We start from the raw sequence: 13,079 nt of genomic DNA, 5'->3' as shown, positions 1-13,079 counted from the left end.
ACTGCAGTGCTTCATCGTTGGTGTCGCTGTCCCAACATGCTATGACCAGAATGACATGCATGAATAAGAGAAGGAAAAGGTATTCCTATCCTCTAGACCCTAGTGCTATGATTGCTGAGAAGCAAAATCTCCTTCATGTTTATTCTTATTATAGTGACATTGATTTGGCTGATAAAAGGAAGTAGATTTTGTACCATATTCTTAAAACAAAATTCAAGTCTGTAACAACAGCCAGAACCACATTAATGCACTACATAGGAGCTTGAGCTCTCATTTTGCACCATTTGGGCTCAGCCTAACCATGGTTAATGCTCTGAAATGCCAAGGGCTTTTTGGGAGATACTGCCAAGGCCAGGCTCACAACTGCACTATAAATATAAATAACTGTCATTAGTGGTTTGGAGATGCATGTCTGTGTAATGGGGTAGGGGCAATAAGAAAGCTAGAGGTCAAAAGTAAGTCATGAAATTTTGAGAGGCTAAAGAAAAGTAGAGGTGAAGGTTGCATCTCTGATTTTTTTTTCCTTTTGTATCTTTGATTCCATCTTTGCAGAAAGGGCATTTTCCTGTGTGTGCACAGTAGGAAAGAAATACACACAATTTGACAATATATTTCATGCATGAAGTGCTGACAAAATTAATCTGGGGTTCTATCACAATTTACAGTGCTGCAACTGGCCTCAGTGAACAGTTCCCCTAGAACTTCTGTGCCTCTTTCTACCCAGCCAGCCAGAGGATACGTTTTAACCTAAAATCCTCTGAGTAGAAGGAAATTTTAGAGAAAGCCCAAATAATAAAAACCCTCTCATACCTAAAAAAAAAAAAAAATAAAAAAAAATCCTTATAAAAACATTGTTCAAATTAGCCTTATGTTGTGGTTAGTGGTTAAAGCAATCATTGTTATACCTTCTTTTCATTTAACTTTCTTTTAACATTTGTCCCTGAGTGACACAGTCTGTTTTATCAGACTTCATGTTACTAATCAAGGTATAGACCAAGCCTCTGACACTGCCTTTCAAATTAAGGATTGAGTTGAACCATAAAATGGCTCCAATTAAAATGGTTTGGGACAGAAAGTCTAAGATGAATCTGAGGGGGTTTTTAGGGTTGCCTTTTTTCTGTTGTTCCATTCACCAGATTAGTGCACTCTTTGTTTGGTTTGTATTGAACTTCTTTGTTACCTCTATTCTCCTTTTCAAACATCAGTAATAATATTACTCTGTGAATTCAGGTAGAGAAATAAGTATTTATTTCATAATAATAATAAACACCAAACCTGATAAATAAACATAAAATACAAGGCTTCTTTCAGTTTAGGAAGGGAGAAAATTTTAGTTAGAAGAAACCATCTGTTTAGTACTCATCAACTTTTTATGGACAGTTATATTGAACTATTTAAAACCATGGTATCACACAGGAAGTCTGATCTGCTGATCAGATTAGTGATGTATTTCATTTCCCAATGGGACACTCAAACATTAATGTAAATATTTTCCTTGTCTTTTTTTAAGGTCTTGGTCATACAAACACAAATTTAGAAAGTGTCTGTAGTGTTGCATTGAACCTTCTTCCTGGTTCCTACAGAGCAGTGAGGAAAGAAGAATAGATATGTTCACTTAACAGAAGAGATGAATTTTGCTCACATTTCAGTATGTCTGCTTATTGTGTTCCTGAAACATACTGAAAAGGCAAAAGTTGACATTATAGTCTTACCACCAAAACAGACTGATTCATGGTTTATATGCAGCTAATTGCTTGCTACTTAACCCACTTTTAGCTACGTCCCCATAAGCAGGCTGTTCCAGTCTTTAAATGTATTCAAGTCAGTTGAGGAATATTAATTTGTTCCTCTACCCAGAAGGGTGCCCAATTGCTGGGTCAGCTGTTAAAAAAGGGAAAATAGTCATTTGCACCAGGTGGCTTGCTTTCTTTCATTTGATCAGATTACAAATGATTATTCAAAACTAAAGACTTCTTACAAGCAGGCAGTTCCCTCTATTTGAAGAAAGTCTACATTATTTAATTCACTGTGTGCTTTTTGTGAAGTACAGTTTGCCAGTATTATGTATTATTTATTCAGTAGCCGCTCCTGAATGAATTAACTCATATTCTGCTTTAACTTGTACCATCAGGGCTTGTAGTCCAAACAGGAACATACAGCTCCTATACTATTTAGGTAAGGAAAGTTTATTACTTTACATTCATAGAGCCCTGGTTCTCCTGAGCCCTATAATCACAAAGGTCTTTTACCAGCTTGACCAGGAAGTGAACTCACATCCATTTCTCAAGGAATCCACAGTCTTGAAGCTTGAACATGAAATTATAGCTTCTGCAGCTCTATAAGAATATACTGTGACTTTCTTTCTGTTGTATAACAATGTATTTTAAAGCCATTATGGACAGTTCAGCAGCTGCTAGAAATCAGCGTATAGCTCTCAAAGCCAAATGAGCTTCACTTGTTAGCAGAGTTTGCTGAGGACTTGGCCTCTTCTGATTCCTGCAGAATTTTCCTGAATCAAAAATGGTTAAAAAAACCTGATGCTTCAGGTTGTACTTATTTGGTCAGCACTGCTAACATGGAATAATCACATTGCCAATATCTGAAGTTCTTCCGGATGTACAGTAGGTGACATCCAGAGAACAAGCCCATCACAGGTGACTTGGCTGCTCTCTAAAGAATCTGTATGCTTGTAAAACCCAACAGGTTGTGCTTCTCCTTGTGTGGAATAGTGCTCCCATGTGTCAGGAAGTCTGTTTGCCATCACTGAGCTACTTCCACCTCAATACAGGTCCTTGATTAAATCTCTCTGTGAAACTTTCCTCAGTTAAAGGTTCAAATACCTCTTAAGAATTTGAACCGGGCAGCTGATATGTAACTTGTCTCTACCAAGATGCAAGCCACAGGGCAAAGGCTCAAGATATCTTTGCTTGCTTTCATCCTCCTACTCAAGGTTTGTGCATGGGCACAATCAGCATTTTTTCCTAATGAGGCTATAGCTGACCTGGAGCAAGGAAGCATGCTGGGTGGAAAGCCTGGCATCAGCACTCACACCGAGCACTGAGGCTGGCTTTGTGCACCGTGACGTTTCGCAGAGTAGGAACATCACATTTTGAAAGTCCACGATCCCTCAGGGATTCTGACTCGTGTGGTGTGAAAATAAAAGATGAATTTTTGAATGTAGCGTGAGGACTGTGAGCTTCACAGTCCTGCATGAAGCTACTTCAGTAAATCAGAATGGTTTCCAAGGGCCTCCAGCTGTGTTACAGCTCTTCTGTTGCTGCTCCTGGAATAGTACCAGAGAAGAAGGCAGCAACTTACACAAAGGCTGTGATCCTATAAATGTCGCTGGTCAGAATCCACCTACATGGAAGCACTTTTAGGGTAGAGAACTTTGGTTTCTATATCAGTAGCCAAATTCTCTAGCACTCTCTGGATTGGCTTGGTGTGTTGTAATAGATAAGAAGAATGAGGGAAAGGTCTTGTTTGCCAAAAGACAGGACTTTTGTTGTTTCCTGTCTGAAACTATAAATTAAAAGTTGCATGATAATTTAGGGGACTAATTCGGTATCATCTTTCTCTTCATTTACCTCACTGAACCCTGTTAATAACACCACAGACCTAAAACTTTCATGCTTTAATAGGCAAAAGTTGCAAAAATCAACATGAGAAAAAAAAGGCAATTTTTCAAGACAGTGATTTGCAGCAGTAATACCTTCCATCTATCTGTCTCTGTGTTAATGTATAATGTATTTTTCTGTGTTTAAATTCATTTTGAATCCTCCCTCTTTAATCTCTGTAAAATTTCTGGTGGTGACCTCTACTTCTTGCATAATTACTGCTAATGAATAGTTTAAAGTGCCTCGTTGAGTTGGAAAGCTATTTACATAGTTGTTATCCAGCCCAAAGTTTGAGTTCCTCATTGTCTTTCATGTACTTTTGCTTAGAAGGAAGAGTTATGACTGTTAACAACCTGGCTGCACTAAAGAATTGGTCCAGTTATCCACTACAGGGGAAGGCTGAGCGGAGGCTGAACTTCATGCTAAATGTAACCCATGCTTCCTTCATTTGCTAAAGTAATATGTTACCAAAAGCAGGATTTTATGGAAAATGGGGGAGTGGGCAGCGAATGGTATTGCTGCTCTACCCTCTCTCTCTTCCTCTCTTTTTCAAAAGAAGCGTTGTCTTTTTTTTGTTGTTGTTTTTTCCTGCTTTACGTGATTCAGTTTCACCTCTGTGAGAGCTACATCCAAGGACTGAGAAGTAAATAAGATCTGTGGGCAACTTTGGTAAAGCTGCCTTGGTTTGAGTGATTTTGTGCAGGGTTGAATGAGTGGAAGATGGTGACCCAGAAGGCTTTCTTTAGCTGTACTTGCCTGAAATTTGAGCAAACTGAGCTTCTGTGGATAACTAAGGCTTGAGTCTTGGATCTATATCTGAAAGCTTTACCTGGTTTCCTTTTTATTAAAAGGGTGTTCAAACATCATCTCCTGGCTCCAAACCTGACTGAAGATGAAGTGATTGAGTGTCTGAAGCACTAGAGTGTTGCTTTGGAGACCCTGATCAGCTACCCCACAGATGTCCTGTGTGACTTTTGGTGTGCTACTCAGTCTCTCTGCACCTCACTTTCCCATTTATTTTAAAGTTGCGCTTCCCTGCTTCTGGGAAAACTATGAGGACAGATATACAAAAAATCTCTGTAGTTTCTCAGCCTTTCTGAATGGGGATATTACAGAGAGAGGTGAAAGCTGGTCAGTTGGTAGGCAGCTGTAGTAGCACAGAAGAAAAGTCTTTGCCTCAACCTTTTCCCTGTTGGGAATATTTTGACATTCCAACAATACAGACAGTTTTTAAGCATGGTTCCTATTGCTAAAGCATACTTGTCTTCATTCTGATCTTCTCCCACACGAGAAGCTGTAGATAATGGTATATCAGTGAGCCTTATTAATCCCATGTTAGCTGAAAACATGGGTGAAGGACAAGACATTGGCTGAAGTTACGAGAACTGATTCCTGCAGCTTCTCCAAGAGGTGGACAGGTGGAGAGTGTATCAATCTTTCCCTACAGATAATAGAAATGAAAAATCAAGAGTGGCTGGAGAAGCAAAGCCTTCTGTTTTTGAAGGGAAAAGGTACCTCAGGAAGAAGGGGCTGAGGAACCTGATTTTGTTTAACTGTGTGTCCAGGCAAGATTAAATGAAATTGGCTGAGACACAGGAGAAACAGACAGGAATGATTCCATGATTCAGGGAAAAATTATAAACTGCAAGAGAAAGATTGAGGACATCTCTGAGGACTTTTCCCTAAGACCAAGGATGCTCCACTTGAATGAGGAAACACAAAAAGATGTGCCAATTTTATTGATCCACAGCCTTATATCTCATATGTATCTAAGAGTCTTTTGTTAAAAGACCCATTCACGGAGGCAGTTTGTGCCCGTCAACTTTCATTTTGGCCTAGAGGTTTGTTTGTAAGCCCTGGATTACACAGAGGCTTGAACTCTGTCAAAGGAGATGTTTAGGCTCTGTGCTTGGTGGGGTAGAGGAATAAGTCATCAGAAGGTCTTAGGGCCTCACATGGTGACTCTGTGCTCCCATTTACATGAAAAGAGACCCTACATCCTCCAGAGAGGTGGGCAGGTGCTGGGAAGACCATGGACATCACAGGAAAAGTGCATCAGTCCCCATAGCCTGATGAGCACCCAGATGAGAGCGAGTAGGTGTGTGGGAGTAGGTGGTGGCACACACTGAGAGGTCAATGGCAGCAGTGATCTTGCCTGCATGGATGGATGCAGGGACACCTGGTATGCATGTGATCTTGGGTCATGCTTCCATCCAATGAACCTCTTGGCTCCACTTTAGTTTTGTCTGGCTTTGAAGAAGGACCAGCCCCTGATAACTCCAGGTGGCCACCCACTGCGTGTTCTCATCCGTCTGGAGTTCTGTCACCTTGCCATACTGAGTCCCCCACCTTCAGGAATTTCACTGCCATCTGGTTTTCACCTGAGAATCTCAGTTTTTGTTGGAAAAGAAATACATTTTTGGTGCTTGTGGCTTTAGAGAAAAATCTGAAATACGTGAACTTTACATATTGTGAAAGAGTGTGGGCAAGTTAAAAGAGCTAAGCATTTATTATTTTTAAGTCTACTTTTTAGCATGTCTCAAGAATTTTGAGGCTGGATAATTAATTGGGAATTTTTTAAACACTTTGAGGTGATGGTAACACATTTCTGAATCTCTGGATACAGCACTATGGAAAAAGCAATACATGAAGAGGCCAGATCCTGCCCTTTGCATGTGTTATGTCTATCTGGAGCCGTATCACAGAAGTGAAAGGGATTACTTCTGGCAAACAGGAAGCCTACTTCTGGCCTCTGGATTTGCGGGAGAGTTTCTACTCTCCAATTTCCTTATGTCAGCTCATGTAACCATAATTATCAGGCCCTGTTCCCTCTTATCCCAGTCTCCTATTTGACATCTGTGCAGAACTCTGAAATCCCAAACATGTTGGTGTGAATCTGTGCAAGCACTCTGGTTCTGGGATTTCTTTTTTTTTTTTTTAATTTGAGGGATTTATTTCTTTTTTTCTGGTCAGGTGCACAGCACACGCCTGATTCCCACAACCGAGAGGAAGCAGTTTCTTGGTGTTCACTCTCCTGGGCAGTAATTACAATTTGTCAGGAATGCAGTTTATTTTGTAATTCAGCATTTCCCCATAGCACAATTGTGTAACACCTATACAAATATTTGTTCCTGTTAAATGCTTGGAAAAAATTAAAACATTATAGTGGTAGCCAGAACAGACCTAAGGTACTTGCAGAAACGAAATCTTATCTTTCCCTGTCCTTGAACCTGGTCCAATGTTCATTAAAATAGTCAGTAACACTCCCATTGACTTCTGTAGGAATAATTTCAGACCCTAAATATTTGTAGCTCCTGGTAGATGCTATATTGATGGCCCTAATCTATTTATATATTCAGGTGGCATAGTAGAGGTAAAACAAGACTGCCATCATTGCTTAAATATAAATCTTAAGGGGCAGAACCTGGGCATCAACACAGAACTCAGTTCCTGTGCTCCTACAGTAACTACTTCCTCTGATTACAAGTCTGATAAAGGAACCAAACTAATTTTTTCCGATTATTTTTTTAACTGAAGCTTCTTCTTATGGTGTCGGGCTAGCACAATTTACACCATCTTGTATATTTTGTCAAAGAGCCCCAAAGAAGAGGTTATCGTGACAGACACAGTAGCAGTGGTTACTACTTCCTGGGCCTTTTTAAGTCCTTAAGAGTAAGCATTTAGAGCAGAACAAAAGTTGTGAAATCTGGTAGTTACAACCTAGGATTTCTTGTGATTATTGAATAGTTGTAGTATCATGCAAGACAACAGCAACGAAGTTAGAAAATGGGAATGCAGAGCAAGCAGTTATGATTTTCCCTAATTTTCTTTTAAATTTCCTTTGGAATGAAAAAAGACCAGGATAAGAAATACTTAAGAAAACATTTTAAAATTGAATATTTGTAGCTTGCTGGTGAGAAATTACATGGTTATCAAAATATCTGCTGCTCTCCTATGGAAATAAAGCCGTCAGACGTCTGTCCCCATCCGGAAAACAATGCAATTGAAATGACTGACAAACTACTTGCACAGTGATGGCTCTTATTTAACCTGCCATCCCTACCAAATTCTTTGAAGTATTACCCCCCTCTGCTTGCCTCATGGTGCCCCAACAAAACAGGCAAAAGTGTAGACTCAGAAAAAAGTTTTGAAGACTGTGGGATTTTTGTCCATTTTGGATGTATGATTGTATGAGCTATGTGAAAAGCATTTTGGTGTGACATTTCAGCATCATTCATTTAAGCAGAAGAAAATATTATTTCTTTTTCTTTTTTTTGATCATCAACTCATTTGCGTGAAGCTGCTCTTTTTTAAGAGTAGTTACTTATTGCTTTCCTTGTGTAGAATGGGAAGTTGCATTAGTTCTCCAGATTAAGTGAGAAAAGTGTATTGTCTCATTGATATGAGTGTCCCACTCATTCTACAGTGTCTTCTAAGCCCCTGTAGCAATCTGACTGGTAGAGTCTTCACACTTCAAGTCAGAGCACAAATAAAACAGTCTTAGTATAGTCTGTGTTGTTGTTTTTTTTTTTCTTAAGGAACTAATGCTTTTTGCAGAAATAACACCTTTTCATATCAAGTGAAATCCCTGCAGATATGTGATTTTTACTTGACTTGGGGGTCAAAAACAAAACGGAAGATATACCAAGTGGTGGAGCAAACAACTTTCTTGATGTTAGGAATACCACAAGGAAATTTTGAAGGAACCGAGAGCCTGAAAGCCAAACCTGGGCGGAGAGCTTCAGGAAAGCTTTGCCATGTGGGAGGTACCAGCTCTGAAGTAGCCACATCCCTCTCCAAGCATGGGAATGAACTGATGAACTGAGTAAACACTTCCCATTAGGGCAGTCCATCATGTCTCTGAGTATGTGGCTTACCATAGGGCTGTCACCACAGTTGTCATCGCATTACTTTGCCTGCATGCTGGAGCCACATTTGACTTGTGAACCACAAGAGGTTCAAGAGCCATGACATCATGATCCTTCATCCAGCTGATTTCTCTACCGAAGACTGTGCATTGAGTTCCAAGCAAAATAAAATTGAGATTCACTTTAGCTTTGTAATTTTACAATGCAGCTGGAACTTCATATTTTTGTGTCAAAAAGAGTCCTAAAGGTAATGACATTTCAAATTGTTCCTCTGAAGCACTTTGGGTCCATAAGAGCCAGGTGAAGCTATCATGCTCTGTATGTGTGTGCACACACGGAGCTTACAGTGTTGAGAAGAAATTAGATATAGAACGCTAGGCTTTGGTTACCCTTGACTGGAAAAAAAAAACAAAAAAGAAGATTAAAATAACAGCATTCTCAAGTGCTCCCTACACAAAAGTTAGTCCGTAAAAGTTAGGAAATCCACCCCAAATCAGAAGTTTTAAACTAAATAAAGAGAGATGCTATCTATTTGGATTCCAGTGTTAAGCTGTTAAGATGTATATTTCCAAGTTTTTTTCAACAACCTTGAGAGTGATATGGTAAATATGTTTTTTACTGTGTTTTAATAAAAATTGGATCTCTGCAAAAGATATTTCTTCTAGGTTATCTGATGAACTCTAGCCAGGTCCCTGGTGACAGACCACTTGCCTTTTTTCTACATTGGACTTCTGCCTCATGGACCAGCTTGTTTCTATATAAAAAGGGTGACTGGAATTTGCAGGTATGTTAGTTATTGGTGATTTCTCACTTGCTGTGAAGCCAGACCTTTGACAATTATAAACAGATGCCTCTGTAACACATTTGGTTCTGCTCAAAAAAGTGGAAAAGAGGTTTTATCCTCTATTAGAACAATAATAGTAAAACCATAGTTTTACTGTAGATAGTAAAACCTATGCAGTCACTGCCAGAAAAAAAAAATCTTCATTATAAAACCATTCATAGTTTGATTCAAAACCAGTATTTTTCTACCTAACTCAGTTATTAAACTATGCTTTATCCAGTGCAAAAGCTGAGCAGAAGTGAAGCTGGGCTGAGGATGTTAAGTCAGTGATTATTCATCAAACATGACCTTCACCTGGAATTGCATGGCCAAATTCAGTCTTTCTGCCAACAAAGATTGTACTATCTGAGAAATATTGCCTGCCTGTCTGTCTTTAGGGGGGTGGGGGCAGTGGAAAAAGTCAGATATTCAACATAATAATCCCCGATTTACAAAATGCTAAGTTCTGAAAACCGTTGTTCTGTAGTACTCTAGAAGTCAGACACACATGAGCTTCTGAACTGAAACAGTGACCCAGACATAGTCTGTAGTGTCTCAGTTAACTGCAATCGCAATTAAAGCTTGACTGTGTGCAGAAAAACCCAACCAGAAAATTCTTAAAAACATAAAATAACTACTACCATCTAATGTTTAAATGTTGTTATAGTGATTAATAATGCTTTGCAATAATGTGAGTGCAACTCTACCTTTTTGATAATAAAGAGATTGTATAAACAATATACTTAGAAATTCCCATAACCTGATGAATCCATTATGGAATTATATCTTTAACTCATATGCAAAACTAATTATAGGAAGAATGTGTATGCTGCAGCTGGTTGAAAACAATGGTAATTTTAAAAGCTTTTTATCTTCTTTTTGTAATCCGCTTCTGCTTTATTTTATATGTACTCATCACTAGAAGACATAAAAAATCTTTAAAAATCAAGTTACACTGGTAACAAGACCTGGGTGTGCACAGAAATCTAAGTTTTGATTTTTTTTTTTTTTTAATTAGTGAGTACTTTGTGTAGTGCAGTGAAACAAACCATGTTTGCCAGTGTTTCCCCACTTAATGTACTTTATGAGAAAAGTCCAGGTTCTGAAGCATTTAAATCAATCTAGTTGTCTGACGTTTCTACTGCTTTTTGTATTTTTTCCTCCGGGATCTATTTCTCTTTTTGGAGACTGGTTCTTCCTCTATCTCTGTTTTCTCTCATCTTCATATTACCTTCCTTGTTGTTTTCACCTTCCTTTTCATCAATGAAGTTTCAATGAACAATAGTCTTTACATCAGAAATTTAACGCCACTTCACAGTGAAGGATCAGACATCGTAAGATTATGGGCACATCTACTCTATAGTCATAGGACAATAATGTAGATATCTATGCTAGCTTTAAACTGTCTCACTAGGTTAACAATGCTCAATATGAATCAGCCTGAGCTCATTTAACCTACTAAGAAAAGTCTGCAGAATAAGTGTGCACTAAATCCCGCAAGACCTTCTTTGATGGGAAGTTACACTGTGTGATAATTTTGACAATCCCTGTTTAGACTTGGGAGATCACTGCTGGTGAAAAAGTGAAATCTTTTACTATCTCTAGTGTGTAAGTATTTGCAAACCTTTAGGTGTGAGTTGTCTTTCCACTGTGTCTGGATCCCAAAGTGGCTTTTCTTCTCTTCCAGTCAGATGAGGCCGTCTGTGCTAGAAGAGCTTTTGGTTATGATCTGGATTCACACTTCACATAAGTGTGGAGATTAATTAAGTGAGGAATGGATACCCAAGACACTTATAATTAACGCCTTAAGTAAGTTATAAACCAGGGCTCCAACGATGAAAGCTCACTGCTTGACTGATTTTACTAAATCACACATTCCCTCTCGACCACTGTTTTAAGGGCACAATCTTTGGCAGTTCCAAGCATGTGATTTGAGAATTATTCACTTCAGAGTTTTTTGCTTTATCAACATCACAGTATTTTTTCCCCAGCACTCCAGTACACGCTTATGTTAAATTCTTTGAACTTGCGTCACTTTGTGAGATCTGATTAAACCTTTTAGACCTGCAAGTAGATGTTTTGCATATTGAAGAACTTATTCTCATACCTAAATCTTTCTGCCTCCTGGGGTTCCTCACATGAAAGGTATTCTCCATCAGCTTTTTCAGATGCTTCTATTTTCATCCTGGAAAACTATGATGATTTTAGGGGGGATCTAAGAAGGAGCAAGTTGCTTTGAACCTTAGTTTTCTGCTAGAAGGTGGGCATGCTTTTTGGTTTCAAATTTAATTTATTAAAAAAAATTAAAATAACAGCAAAAAAAACCCAACCTCTAGCAGCTTTTGAGAAGTTGAGTAATTTTTCTTCTGGCATTTTCAGAGGCAGTGTTTGGACTCTGGTCCAATACTCCCAAAGTCTAAGAAAACTGGGGACAAGAAGGGAAGCCAGTATGTCTAAAAGCAAGCTAGGAGTCAATTAAAGTAAAAAAAGACATCCTTCAATAAGTGGAAGTCCAAAAGAAGCACATAGAAAAGATAATAAACTTTCTGGCAAGGTAAACGTGAAACTATAATAAAGCTGGCCAAAAAAGGGTCTGAGGAGCAAGGGTGCAAAATCTAACAATAAAAGCTTTTTTTTTTTTCTTTTTTTCAAATACATCAAAAGCAGGAAGTTTGCCAGCAAGTTGATGGCGCCAATATATTACTGAAACATAAAGAGGCCACTACAGAAGAACAGGTCTCTAGCAGAAAAGCTTGAAAGTATTACATTTGTAAATGCTCGTTATGGAGGGGCTCGAGGAAGTTTTCCTGTTGGAGCTATTTGTTGAGAACCATCCTGAGGAACTGCTGATACTGAAATGGTTTGATAGTAAAGGGGATGAGAATAAATCAACACAACAGCAGGGCCAAGGGGCCACGCTGTACATGTGCAACTCGTGCAAAAGCTCTAAAGAAACTCGAAGAATTCTCTTCCTGCATCCTAGCACTTAGGTCAACCTTTTTTTTTTTAGAGACACATGACATTCTGTAGGTGATACTGCTTTTCAAGAAGGCTTCAAGGACAACTAGGAAACTGCAAACTTGTGTATGACTTCCATACGTCCAAACTGGTAAAATCTTCCCTTATTATAGTCAAAACAAAACCAAAACAAATAAAAAGAAACAAAACCCATACTTATTACAGAGCAAAGCAGATCAAATTTCCAGCCTGTTTTCATAACATAAATAAGGCAAATATCACTGAGTGAGACCTGTGAGATCATTTATTGTCTTCTTTTGCTATGATGCTAGATGTATTATATATTCATTTAAAGTATAAGAACTTAATCTGAAGTTTTATTAGACTATTCTAATCTGAGTGGTTACTTAGGTGTCCTTTGTAATACATAGTTGCGTGCTATGGCACAGTTACATTTCCTGTACACTTCAAAACAATCTGCTTATAACCTGCAGTAAACTCTCAATTTGAAATGCAAGGTCATGAGGGAGATGAAACTCTCACAGAAGATAAACTAATGAAACACAGTTCTCAGTTAAAGGTGAAACAAAAATGTCTGAACACTAACTTGGTCCTCTGCAGAATAAGCTCGTGTTGTGGCTAGACTTTTATGGCAATATGACTAATCCTGTGTAATTGTTCTAAATTCACTTTAAAGGTAATTCTGTCTTTTTAATCACTGTTTGGCTTTGGAGAGGAGGTTACCTTCTATTCTACCTTGAAGCCTTAGTCTAAATCAGATTCCAGCACTGCACAGTTGGTATAAAAAGTGGA

The sequence above is a fragment of the Streptopelia decaocto genome, assembly GCF_964273445.1.
Source record: "Streptopelia decaocto genome assembly, chromosome: 1".
In the NCBI taxonomy this organism is placed as follows: Eukaryota; Metazoa; Chordata; class Aves; order Columbiformes; family Columbidae; genus Streptopelia; species Streptopelia decaocto.
The sequence above is the reverse complement of the archived record's forward strand: the minus strand, read 5'-3'. Positions refer to the sequence as shown.